The sequence below is a fragment of the Phyllopteryx taeniolatus genome, chromosome 9, assembly GCF_024500385.1.
Source record: "Phyllopteryx taeniolatus isolate TA_2022b chromosome 9, UOR_Ptae_1.2, whole genome shotgun sequence".
Taxonomy (NCBI): Eukaryota; Metazoa; Chordata; class Actinopteri; order Syngnathiformes; family Syngnathidae; genus Phyllopteryx; species Phyllopteryx taeniolatus.
Window position 1 is genome coordinate 6,945,148 of NC_084510.1, and position 13,439 is coordinate 6,958,586.

The 13,439-nt window shown below is 42.9% G+C and overlaps 1 protein-coding gene across 13 annotated transcripts in view; it reads left to right on the forward strand.

The window, feature by feature from the left end:
- Window positions 1–9,903: 9,903 nt before the first annotated feature.
- Window positions 9,904–13,439, forward strand: part of foxp1b (forkhead box P1b) — a 241,910-nt gene continuing 238,374 nt past the window's right edge. For 6 of the 13 annotated variants that reach the window (XM_061783849.1, XM_061783856.1, XM_061783857.1 and 3 more), the window contains exon 1: window positions 9,909–10,200. The gene's annotated coding sequence lies outside the window, so the exon portion shown is untranslated. Of the gene's footprint in view, window positions 10,201–13,439 lie in introns of all 13 variants that reach the window. The other 7 variants (XM_061783860.1, XM_061783865.1, XM_061783861.1 and 4 more) reach the window with 4 other exon arrangements.

Here is a 13,439-nt window from a genome sequence, read left to right on the forward strand (position 1 = left end):
GGACGGACTTGGGACACATTTGTCCGTAACTTCGTAAGGCAAATTCTGCTTGCCGCTGTTGTACAGAAGCTTTGCTGCATAGCTTTGGTTGGTATCAGCTGGCCGCAACTTGCATACTGCGATAAACAGCCACGAAAAACATTGTTTCTTAGCCAATATTATATGGAAGTCAATGGGACTTCCACCAACCAATGTTAATGAGCATGGGCCACGATTACGTCAATATGATGTTTCGCGAACGCTCCCATACTCTGAAGCAACATCATTTAGCCACGCTACATTACCTACGTAGATTCTGAATGTGACTTAGCTGTCTTAATTCTTTCTAATCATTCATAAAATGCAGTACATTGTAGTGAAGTGCGTGTTGCTGTAAATTTGTCACCGTAGTCTGAGGGTAGCTAGCGATACCCGAGCTCGTCATAGCGAGCCGTTTAACCAACAGTTCAAAACGTGGCTTATATTTACGTTGATAAAAATGTGTCAGTAGTGTGAATATCAATAATTGCTACTTAGATTTATGTACTTCCTTGTCTGTTCCGTCGTCTTGTAAGCAATCTCTTCGCCTGTCAGTGGGGATGCAGTCCCATGCCCCTTGCTTTCAAGTGAACTCCTGGACCACACTTGGTTTCAGGGCTTTCAAGTGAACTCCTGGACCACACTTGGTTTCAAGGGCTATACATCAGTTCATCTTAGCCCTTCTCCAGGAAATGGGCTACCCCTTCGTTCTTCTGCACCTGCAAAACCAAGGGCTAAGACGAAGGGGAAGGACTAAGGGCTAGAATTGGGATGGGCCCTTAATGTCGATCACATTTGATCAAATGCAAACTAGCTTATCTCAAAACCCTATTTGTTCAAGATCAAAGGGCATTTTGTCATTACTATTTTACACTACAACTTTACAAACATAATCCACTATTACATTGAAGTGTTTCTGTTGTTGTACTTTGAAAGATCATCTTTAGATTGCCTGTTCACATATTGCAGACTAAACTAAATTCATACTGCTTATATGTGCATCGTGTATAAAAATCCATCCATCCTCCATCCATTTTGTGAACCGCTTATCCTCAAGCGGGTCGCAGGTGTGCTGGAAGCGATCCTGGCTTACTTCGGGCAGGAGGCGGGGTTCACCCTGAACTGGTTGCCAGCCAATCGCAGTCGTGTATAAACAGCACAGTCCAAAATGTCATTACCCGTTTGTTTATAATCCTTTGTAAATCTAGAAGTGGCTTCCTAAATACTCAATCGTTGGATAAACAAATGCAAAGATGGTGTTCTATTTTTTAACAGTAAAACAATAATACGGCCGAGTACTATATGTGCTCTACTAGGTTAGCTGCATACTAGTTGTATGAAGTCATTATTGCATTGTTACAACAAGCAGCAAATCAGACTTATCAGATCAGTACTAGGGCTGTCACTATCAAATGCTTTTTAGAATTGACTAACCTACAGCTATTTCGTCGAGTGTTTGAGTAATCAACATACAATAAACAGTTCTAAAGCTACTCCCTCCGCCTCAGTCTGCGCTTGGGTCCAATTCACATTCTACTACGCTTCATAACAGTGTATGGTATAAATGGTACAGAAACCGAGACAACAAAATAGCCTTTGCTAAACGGTTCACATTCGAGATTAGCATTAATGCGCTAGCGATTACCATTTTCGGTAAAAAATAAAACACCAACTTCCATTACTACTACACATCTAATAGTGTCTTAGTCAGTACCATGTGACTTTTTCAAAACTATTGTGAAGACTGTGCTAGCTGATTTGCAGCAAATAATCAATTCATACTCATTTTCTCATTGAATCATATTCATACTCACTTCAGTCAGTCAGTCAGAGTTTCCTAAAGCAATTAAAGTAGCTGCCATTAAGCTTCTTCTTAAAAATAGAACGCTGGACGCTTTCATGTTAGGAAGCTCTAAACCTGTCTCAAATCTCCCTTTCATAGCCAACATTGTCACGAAAGTTATTTTTAATCAGCTCAGCAATTTCTTGAACTTAAATGGACTTTTTGACAAATTTAAATCAGGTTTTCAAACTCATCACAGTACAAAATCAGTCAGCTCTTACCAAAGTGTGAAATGATATAAGGTTGAATACTGACTCTGGAAAGATATCAATTCTGGTCTTGTTGGCTCTCAATGCGGCTTTTGGTATCCATCCATCCATCCATCTTCCGAGCCTATCCTAGCTATCTTCAGGCAGGAGGCGGGGTACACCCTGAACTGGTTGCCAGCCAATCGCAGGGCTTATGGTATGGTAGATCATAAATATACTGCTGAACAGGTTGGAAACGAGGGTTGGACTAAATGGAACAGTCCTGAAATGGTTCCAGTCCTACCTGGAGGACAGGAGTTATTTCGTAACCATTGGAAGTGTTCAATCTCATCAAATGGCAATGGCCTGTGGGGTCCCTGAAGGATCAGTTCTTGGACTGCTCCTGTTCAGCCTGTATATGTTACCATTGGGTCAGTTTCTTCAGAACCTTAATGTTGACTATCATAGCTATGCAGATGACACACAGTTATATCTAACAGTGTCTGTCTGTTCAATTGAGGTGTTGTGTCACTGTCTAAAACAGCTAATTCACTGAATGGGCCAAAACATTCTTCAACAAAACAGATTTTTTTTGCAGTAAAGAAAAGAGGATTGTTGTTAGTAAATACCTGGAGTCACTCTCTAAAAAACAAAAAAAAGACCAAGTCTGAAACCATGGTGTACTGATCGATTTCGACCTGACTTTTAACAGTTATATCAAATCAGTTACTAAAACAACCTTCTATCAGCTGAAGAACATATTCAGAGTGAAGTCTTGCATGTGCTAAGCAGACCAAGAGAAGCTCATCCATGCTTTTATCTCAAGTAAACTTGACTACTGTAATGGTCTTCTGACTGGACTCCCCCAAAAGATCATTAAACAGCTGCAACTTATTCAGAATGCTGCAGCTCGGGTTTTGACCAGAACGAAGAAGTCAGAGCATATTACTCCAATTCTAAAGTCTCTACAATTGCTCCCAGTCAGCTTTAGAACATATTTTGAAGTTCTGCTCCTGGTTTATAAAAAACTAAATTTACGTCCTGAGTACATGAAAGAAATGCTAATGGTATATAAACCCAGTTGGGCTCTGAGATCGACAGACTCAGGTCAAATAGTGGAGCACAGAGTCCAAAGCAAAAATGGTGAAGCAGAATTTAGCTGTTATGCTGCACACAAATGGAATAAGTTGCCAATAAAAGTGATGTCATCCCCAAGTGTGAATAATTTCAAGTCCAGGTTAAGACTGCTTTTTTCTCATGCTTTTTAGAGCATTTTCGCTTTTAAATGATCTTTCTTGTACTGTACACTGTTTAAATTGTATTTGTATTTGTTTTATTTGTTTTAAATGTTTATAAGCTTTTTTTCCTTTGGTTTTTTTAATGCTTTTTTTTTTAAAACACATTGAGTTACCTTGTGTATGAAATGCGCTATATAAATACATTTGCTTTGCTTTGCTTTGCATTCCTTTAAAAATCACTTACAGACACTCTTGTCATTTTTGGCAATGTTTTTCACTTGTCCAACAGTGTGTCCATCTGCAATAAAAGTCAGTTCGGTAAACATGGACAGTGGCCAAATTGGGTCCAGGCGGCGCAAATATGCTTTTATTAATATTTTTTTATTGCTTCAAGGCAAAATCTTTTGCATTGACCAATTTTTGTGGTCAACTTAGGCGAGTTATCCGATTTTTTTTCAGAGCCCTACTCAGTACTGTATATGTATGCAGTATTTGAACATATGTACTGTATGTACGTATTCATATATTATACCTGTATGTGTTCTATGCTTGCGTGGGTTTTCTATAGGTACTCTGCTTTCCTCCCACAATCCGAAAACATGCATCTAAGGTTTATTGAAGAATTAAAGTGTCTGTGGATGTGAATTTGTGAGTGGTTGTTTGTCTATACTGTTTCTTTGTTTTAAAATGCTTTTAATCATATAAATCACATTGAGTTACCTGAAATTTGATATATAAATACATTTGCTTTGTTTTGCTTATACAGTATGTACACTGTGACTGGATGGTGACCAGTCTAGGGTGTTTTCCTTCTCACCAAGTCAGCTTGAATAGGCTTTCTGTACCAGTTGTCCTCATTTGGATCAGAGGTGAGCTGGAGGCTAACATTTGGGTTTGACATCGGTATAAGATGAATATGGGACCAAATATCAACATATTTCCAGGTGGTACTTACATATGGATGTGATACAATGTGTAAGAGATCCCCTTTTGTTTGAATCCACCCATTTTTTTATTTGAGCAAAAGTATTGGAATGTGACTGACAGGTGTTTTTTGTTGCCCAGGTGTACAATATCTATCTAATACAATATCTGAGTGGAGGTAATGAAATGGCTTGGGCTTGCATGGCTTCTTCTGGGATGAGCTCACTAAATCTTTATTGATGTAACACATAATTGCTGCAGCAAAATGAACACACAAGTTAATAGAAACATTTTGACCGCCAATTTAAAGGGGTGGTATGGATAATTTACTTTTAATTATTTGTGTAATATACAGTTGGGTCTCAACAGTGCCTGCCCACCCATCAAGCGAAACATTAAAGTTGAAGTAAATCTTTTGTTTGCAGACTATTTCCAAAAATGTGTCTGTGATAAAGTCATTCTAAACTTTGCAAAATTGTGATGTTGACTACATTTAATAATACCACCATTTCTTACTTGGTGAAGATCTGCCATTTTCAAGCCAAGGCCGGAGTCTGGACGGACTACATGCAAGCATTATACAGCCCTCAATGAGCTGTCACATTATGGCTATGGAGGGGTTTGTGTGTCCTAATGATCCTAGGAGATGAGTTGTCTGGGGCTTAATGCCCCTGGCAGGGTCACCCGGGGCAAACAGGTCCTACTAAGTGAGTGACCAGACAAAGCATGGTTCAGAGATCCCCCTATGATGAGTACAAATTTTGACCTACGATCTAACTCGCCCGGATGCGGGTCAGCTGGGACCCTCTCTGGAGGGAGGCCTGGAGGCAGGGCTCTATGGCGAACACCTGGCAGCCGAGCCTGCACACATGTGGCCCAGCCAGGCACAGCTCGTAGAGGTAACTTGGGTCCCCTTTCACATGGGCTCATCACATGTGGCAGGGGACAAGGAGGTTAGGTGCATAGAGAGCTGGGGGACGGCCGAAGGCGGTCTGATCCCTGGCAGGGACGTGGAATGTCACCACTTTGGCAGGGAAGAAGCATGTGCTGGTCTGCGAGGTTGAGAGGCTCCGACTAGAAATAGTCTGTCTCGCCTCAATGCATGTTTGGCTCGGGCACCAGTCCTCTTGACGGGGTGGACTTGCTTCCACTCTCGAGTTGCCCCCAGTGAGAGGTGCTGATAAGGTGTGGGCATACTTATTGCCCAATGGCTTGGTGCCTGTTCGTTAGGGTTCACACCAGTGAATGAGAGGGTTGCCTCCCTCTGCCCTCGGGTGGGTGGACGGGTCCTGAATGTCGTTTATGCCTATGCAACAAACAGCAGTTCAGAGCACCGTGTCATGGTCTGTGTTTTGGTTTGGGTTGTGTTTAGCTTTGTTCCATGCTTTCCTGTGTTCATGTTTGTCGTGTGCTCATTTGGTTGTTTTGTCCACCTGTTCTCGTCTACCTCGACCAATCAGCTCTCTCCAGCCACTCGTGTCTTGTCCAGGTGTTCCTCGTTGTCTTGTCAATCTGTTTGTATTTGGTTCCCTGGTTTCTTTCAGTTCTTGTCTTCTTAATGTTCCCAGAACCTCCCCGGTCGAGACAGCTGTGGGCAGACAGCAGCAGAGGTGGCAGGTGGCTGCATGGTGACTGCTTCACATGGAAATGTTGGTACCGTGGCGGCATCGGGTGCTGTGTGAACTGGTTCCTTCTTTTGAATCATTTTCATAAGCACTTCAAACTGTGAGGCCACCTGTCTCATCATATTGTCCTGATGTTCTGATAGTCCCTCTAGATGAAGGTGGAGGGCACCAAGCTGCTCATCCTGCTTCGAGAGGCGTTGACCCTGCGCTTGAAAGGCTTTGCGCACCGGGTCTGAGTCTGCTGGGTCCATGTTATGGCCAGTTCGTTCCGTCATGAATGGAACAGAGGATAGGACCCAAAAATGCACGACTCCAAAACAAATGGACAGTTTCAAAAAGAGAGGTTTAATATACGGGCAGAGGTCGGTACACAGGCAGGCAATCCAAAAAAGGCAACAGTATCCAAAAACGTGAAGCAAAAAGGCGAGTTCGATAATCTGAACAGGGTCTAGTCTTCCTGTGAGTCTTTGACGTGGAAACAAGGAATGCTGGAACGTGACGACAAGGTAGAACGGACTGGCGATGAGAAAGAATGAGACACGAGGTTAAATGCAAGGGGTAATTCGGGTGAACGAGGCACAGGTGGTGAAGATGCTCTCAGGAGCAGGTGTGTATGAAACGGGGAAGACAAAAACCGGAAGACACACCCATGACATACCCAGCCTTTTTGGAGTCGTTGGACAGGGTGCGGACTCTGTATCAGTCGGTTGTGGTAGGGAAGGAGCTGAGCCAAAAAGCAAAGCTCTCATCAATTTACCGGTCAATCTACATTTCCACCCTCATCTATGGTCACGAGCTGTAGGTCTGTTCAGGATGCTTCCGGGATGCCTCCCTCGTGAGTTGTTCTGGGCATGTCCACCTTGGAGGATGCCCCAGGGAAGACCCAGGAGACGCAGAACAGACTATGTCTCGAGGGTGGCCTGGGAACAGCTCAGGATCTCCCTGGAAGACTGGACAACGCGGTTGGGAAAAGAGAAGTCTGGGCCTCCGTGACCTGGCCCAGGATAAGCAAAAGACAATGGATGGATGGATTGATGAATGTTAGTGAGCTCAATTGTATTCTGTTGACTTTGCCGGAACATAAGAATTTAAAATGTTCTTTAAAAATAATGGTAGTATAAATTCTTGCATTAGAGGTTAAACTGTGACTTTGCTAATGCCCCACTTCAAAAGGTATCAGAATTTCTCCTCGGCTTTTATTAAATGTCGAATGCTTCTGTCCCTGCTGCAGTCGGAGAAAAGCCCTGTGTGCAAGCCATTCACGCTCCTTCAGAAATCATTGCAACTCCTATTCATTAGCTTAGTTACCTCATTAACAGAAAGCTAATTACTTGTTGTCTGCACGCTTGTGGTAGAGAGGCTATCAAATAACTGATAGTGATCCTCAATTAATTTACTACTATACCCAATTAAGTCCTGGCCTTAATCCACAAAACACAGCTGCATGGTGACACTGAGGAACATGCTAATAAAAGAAGACCAACACGTGCTTGTTAGGCTCCACTGAGTTGAAAGATCCTATATTGACATGCAGATCAGGACAGAGAAGTATTAGAGAGCTTAGATTACGTGCAAGATTGACTTCATTTAACAGTGCACACACATCTAAATTGTTTTACAACTGTATGAAAACTTGTTTCTATGTGCCCTGTGATTGGTGTACCCCGAAGATAGCTGGGATAGGCTCCAGCAGCCCGCGACCCTAGTGAGGATAAGCGGTAAAGAAAATGGATGGATGGAACTGTATGAAAAAGAGACCACAGTAATGTAAAATACTGAAATGTATCATTCAAAATGGGCAAATACAACCACGAATGGACTACTACAAGTTACTTTCATTCATTTTTGTGATGCTTTTGTCTAATTAATTTTGATCAAACATTTTAAATAGCAAGTTTCAAAGGTGGCCTACTTAAATAAAAGTACAAATATTTGCGTAAAAATAGAAATGTGGAAAATTAGAGGTACGGATTCAACTCCTGTACTGTAAAAGTCAGGAAAAAACTTTTTTTCCCCCTGTCAATTATATACAATAACCGTTTTGGTGACTTGGCACAGTGAAATAAAACTGCACACAAAATACTATTCCTCTTTTAACGATCATGGTGCTTGTATTGAGAAGAAGAAGAGAATCATGTTACATTTTGCATGTTGTTTTTGAAACCAAGAGCTTGCAAGCTTGACTATTATGCTATCGAAACGTGTAAAGCACATAGCTTTGCTAAAATTAAGAACTGAGTACTGTAATAAAAAAATGCTAAATTAGTTGATGACCATAACCCACCACCCCCCAAAATACTCCTTCTTTTTATGTGTTCAGTCAAGAGGCAAATATTTTAATGCCAGAGGCTTTTTAGGCTGGCACGAGACACAACGCATTCGACAAAAATCATTCTTGGACCCAGCAACATCAAACAATTCTCTTAAATAAAGCCAATCTGAAGTTGTTGAAAAAAAAAAGTAATAAGCCTATTTTGACAAAGTAAGAAGTAGCAAGTACAGATATCACTTTTCAAATTTATATATAATTTAGGCATTAAATCGGAATTGGACACTTGGACCTGCAGTGTAAATCCAACCTTAGTGACATAATAGTTACAGTACATTAGGGTGTCCACAAAACACTCCATGATTTTAAACAGACATAAGATATAACTTTATTGTAATATTCTTTCACTCTTAATAGCTACAGATGCATGATTTAATACACTTTTCATATAGGTAGCTGCTTATAAGTGGTACAGTTTTTTCACGTCATCCACGTTTGCATGAAGTGGTGGTACGTAAACCTTTCTCTTATAAAGAAAGAAATCCCAAGCACTTAGGTCTGGTAAAAGTGCAGGAGCTTATTTGAGAAATCTCCTGACAGCGAGATGCCAGCGAGATTTTTAATTTAATTTTAGCATTGCTCAGTACTCATACAAGACTTTTGCAGAGTTCTGTACTCTTTCTGATTTGATCAGTGTAATGATGCGAGTTGAAAGATTGAGCCAAAGTGGCAAACCTCCTTATTCTTTATACTCTGTGGAAACGAAACCAAATTTGAGGTTTATTTCCAGCTTATTAACAGCACTGATTTCAATGATGAAGTAGGTAAAATATATGAACATATCCATGTGTTATAACAGTTTGCCTTCATTGCCCGGAATCAAAGGGTGGCGCTGTCTACTAAGAAAAACACTGCGAGGGTTGTGCAGCAAGCAGCTCTCTCAGCTGCAGCCATGAAAAAAAATAATTAATAAATAAATAACAAAATAAAAAAAAAATACAGTAATGTCTTTGATAATGAAATGGGCTGTGCTTCTCAGACCTTGATCAAGGACAAAAAACGACTTAAAGTAGTTTCTCGTGAAATCAAATCAATGTTGCTTCACAATTAGTGTTAACTGGACTGTTAAACTCACTCGTAGTAATATCCTTCCGAGGCAAGCGAAATACATTTTAATCACTGTAATAATAATATCAGTCATGCCCTGGGCAAAATATGGTTAGCACTAAGCAAAACTTTTCAACCAAATATTTGCAACAACATTTAAAAAATAGGGAAATTATGGACATTAACCAATGAAAATACTTGATGCAGCTGAGCCATTTGGTCAGAAGATCTCTGTGGTTCATCTTCACAAAATCATTGATGACTTAAACTCCTCCCAACTCAAAACACATTTGGTAATTACTGTTATGTCAAAGTTTATTATGAGAGGCTTTGAAGGGGCTATGATGAAGAAAAAAAAAGAAAAAAAAAAGAAATACATAGCGGCATTTCTGAGACAATATGTAGTTCATTCCATCTCGGTTCTAATTAATAGACGTTGTCATTTTTCTTCCTGACAACCACCCCCTCTTGTCGCCCTTTCTGCTGAAACTAATGCATATCATACCATTCCCCCATAGAAAGAACCTACTTAGTGCTTCTTGGTGCTCTTTTGGTCTGAATAGTACTTGTGATGGTGACAGCTGCAATGCAATGAACAGTGTTTACGCAGCAGGTGGATATGACGTCAGGGACCTGGAAGATCAAAACAACAACATCCAAATCGGTGATTCTTCCCCTTTTTCTTCCTCTTTTCTTTCTTATAACAACACTCAGGAAGGAGCGCGAGTATTTTTTCAACGACAGTGACCGGAACGACAAACTATTTTTATGATTTTTTTTTTTTTTTGCTGACACACGCAAAGTTAGATGTGAAGTTAGTTAGTGCCTCCGCCACCGTAACGAGAAAGGCTGGCGGAGTAATCTTGTTGGTGTTTACGGTGTGATTTGTAACGCACGCGGTCTACGTACACAAGCTCGCGTGCACCCCCGAGCAACTTGTGTTCATCCGCGTGCGCCTGTTAGCTGCTCTTTAGCGCCTCGCATCACGGTAAGTTTCTGTTATAGCTCAGAATGTCCACATTTTCTTTCGTTATGTTCCTTGAAGATGCACAGATATTCTTACGTGCGTGGCTGTCGCCTAATAAGTTTGCACGCCCGGCCAAATGGACAAATAACACGCGCGCGCGCACACACACACACACACCTGTGGGCTAATACTATCACATAAATACAATGTGGCAGGATTTTATGTCGGAGTGATGTGTACGCAATGCAGTTTCCTTTGTTACGTTACCAACGTTGTGTTTTTGCTGTGTTGTGAAAGTTCTGGCAAACTTCTTAAGCAGAGGAGGTCCCCCCACCACACACACACACACACACACACACACACACACACACACACAACCGTAGCAAACAGTGCGCAGTTAGTTACGACGTGAATTCCTATTGAAAGTTCAAATGCCCTCTTGGGACAAGTTGACATCTTTTAATCTCGTGCAGTCGTAGGTTTGAAGTGATTTCTTTGGAGGAAGAGCAATGCGGCAGCCTCTGTCCACGTGTTTACTGTCTCAAACTCAAAGACAGTGCCACTGGTAAACATTTAAAGACTTATACTGTGCCATTGACCGGCTTTTATTTGGCTTTCTGAATAGGGCTGGTCAGCCAATAGTCATCACAGTTTGAAACTGTTACTGTATTTACCCATATTTTCTTCTTCATACAGAATTGGCTAAAAGTCTTGAATACGTTGAGCGTAACTAATTGTTGGTGTGTTTAGTGTGAACTACTTTCAACCCATTTACTGTGCTGGTTGTATGTTTTTATTACTACATGCAAAAGTTGGTGACAACTTAATAATAAGCAGTGTTGGTAGTAGGCCTGTCACGCTAATTTTTAAAAAGACGATATGCATATTGCCTCAAAGTATTACGACAAATGATAAAATTTTTGTTTTTTTGATGCCTCTGAAATCATGAAAAATAAGGCCCATCCTTATTATTATTATTTTCTTTTAGCTTTTAAATCAGTACTGTTGTTGTCATAGTTTTCTTTCTTTTTTTTTCTCTATAAAATATTTTTTCTTTACCGTGTGAGAGCTGCAAGACTAGCCTGGTTTACTTGGAGGCCTTCTATTCCGTGCCCGGAACACCTCACCAGGGAGGCGTCCGGGAGGCATCCGAATCAGATGCCCCAGCCACCTCATCTGGCTCCTCTCAATCCTCTCAACTCTCAGCCCCTCCCGGATGACCGAGCTTCTCCCCCTATCTCTAAGGAAGAGCCCGGACACCCTGCGGAGGAAACTCATTTCGGCCGCTTGTATCCGGGATCTTGTTCTTTCGGTCACGACCCACAGCTCGTGACCATAGGTGAGTGTAGGAACATAGGTTGACCGGTAAATTGAGAGCTTCGCCTTTCGGTTTAGCGCCTTCTTTACCACAACGGACCGATACAAAGTCCGCATCACTGCAGACCCTGCACCGATCCGCCTGTTGATCTCTCGTTCCATTATTCTCTCACTCATGAACAAGACCCCAAGATACTTGAACTCCTTCACTTGTGCCAGGATCTCATCCCCGACCTGGAGAGGGCACGCCACCATGTTCTGAGGACCATGTTCTCAGATTTGGAGTTACTGATTCTCATCCCGGCCGCTTCACACTCGGCTGCGAACTGCTCCAGTGAGAGTTGGAGATCACGGCTTGATGAAGCCAACAGAACCACATCATCTGCAAAAAGCAGAGATACAATACTGAGGCCACCAAACTGGACTCCCTCTACGCCTCGGCTGCGCCTAGAAATTCTGTCTATAAAAGTTATGAACAGAATCGGTGACAAAGGGCAGCCTTGGCGGAGTCCAACCCTCACTGGAAACGAGTCCGACATACTGCCGGATATGCGGCCCAAACTCTGACACCGGTCGTACAGGGACCGAACAGCCCGTATCAGGGGGTTTGGTACCCCATACACCTGAAGCACCTCCCACAGGACTTCCCGAAGGACACGGTCGAACACCTTCTCCAAGTCCATAAAACACATGTAGACTGGTTGGGCGAACTCCCATGCACCCTCGAGGACCCTGCCGAGGTTGTAGAGCTGGTCCACTGTTCCACGGCCAGGACGAAAATCACACTGCTCCTCCTGAATCTGAGATTAGAGTTCCCGACAGACCAGCACCCCTGAATAGACCTTATCAGGGAGGCTGAGGAGTCTCTCTGGTCCCCCTTCTTAAAAAGGTTAAGGTTCCTGGTGCCAAATGCACGTGTGGACACCCTTATGCTTGAACATGGTGTTCGTTATGGACAATCCGTGATGAGCACAGAAGTCCAATAACAGAACACCGCTCGGGTTCTGATCGGGGGGGCCGTTCCAATCACGACCTTCCAGGTCTCACTGTCATTTCCCACGTGAGCATTGAAGTCCCCCAGCAGAATGATGCAGTCCTCAGCGGGAGCGTTCTCCAGCACCCCCTCTAAGGAACTCCAAAAAGGGTGGGTACTCTGAACTGCTGTTTGGTGCATAGGCACAAACAACAGTCAGGACCCGTCCCCCCACCCGAAGGTGAAGGGAGACTACCCTCTCATCCACCAGGGTGAAGCCTCTCACCGTGAGCAACTCCAGAGTGGAAGAGAGTCCAACGCCTCTCAAGAGGACTGGTACCAGAACCCAGCAGTGTGTGGAGGCGAGTCCGACTATATCTAGTCGGAACTTCTCGAGCTCACACACCAACTCGGGCTCCTTCTCTGCCAAAGAGGTTAACATTTCACGTCCCAGAGCAAGCTTTTGTAGCTGGGGATCGGATCACCAAGGTCCCTGCCTTCGGCCACTGCCCAGCTCACACTGCACCCAACCCCTATGGTCCCTCCCACAGGTCGCGAGCCCATGGGAAGGGAGACCCACGTTGCCCTTTCGGGCTGTGCCCGGCCGGTTTGCATGTAAACCTAGCTACTGTGTGTTTGGTCTGCTGAAGACAAGCCCTCTTCACCTGTCAGTCAAATAAATGTTGACGTTCACTGTAGTCAACTACTTGCCGAATAACGTGTGCCACTGAGGTTATACTTGATAAATAGTTGACGTTCCTGTGTTTGTGTTAATTGGGGACTAACACACACGATAACTTGGAGCGAAGCACTGATCTTTTAAACGACATCACTGCGGTGGAGTGAGCTGTTTAGCTCCTTAACTCGCCAGCTCGTTAGCTTGCGAATAAACAGTTAACCTTCCCTTAAGTGTCTCTGTTGTGTGAATCTATACGCTGCACATGGAGCAAGGCTGTGGAGTATTGGACGG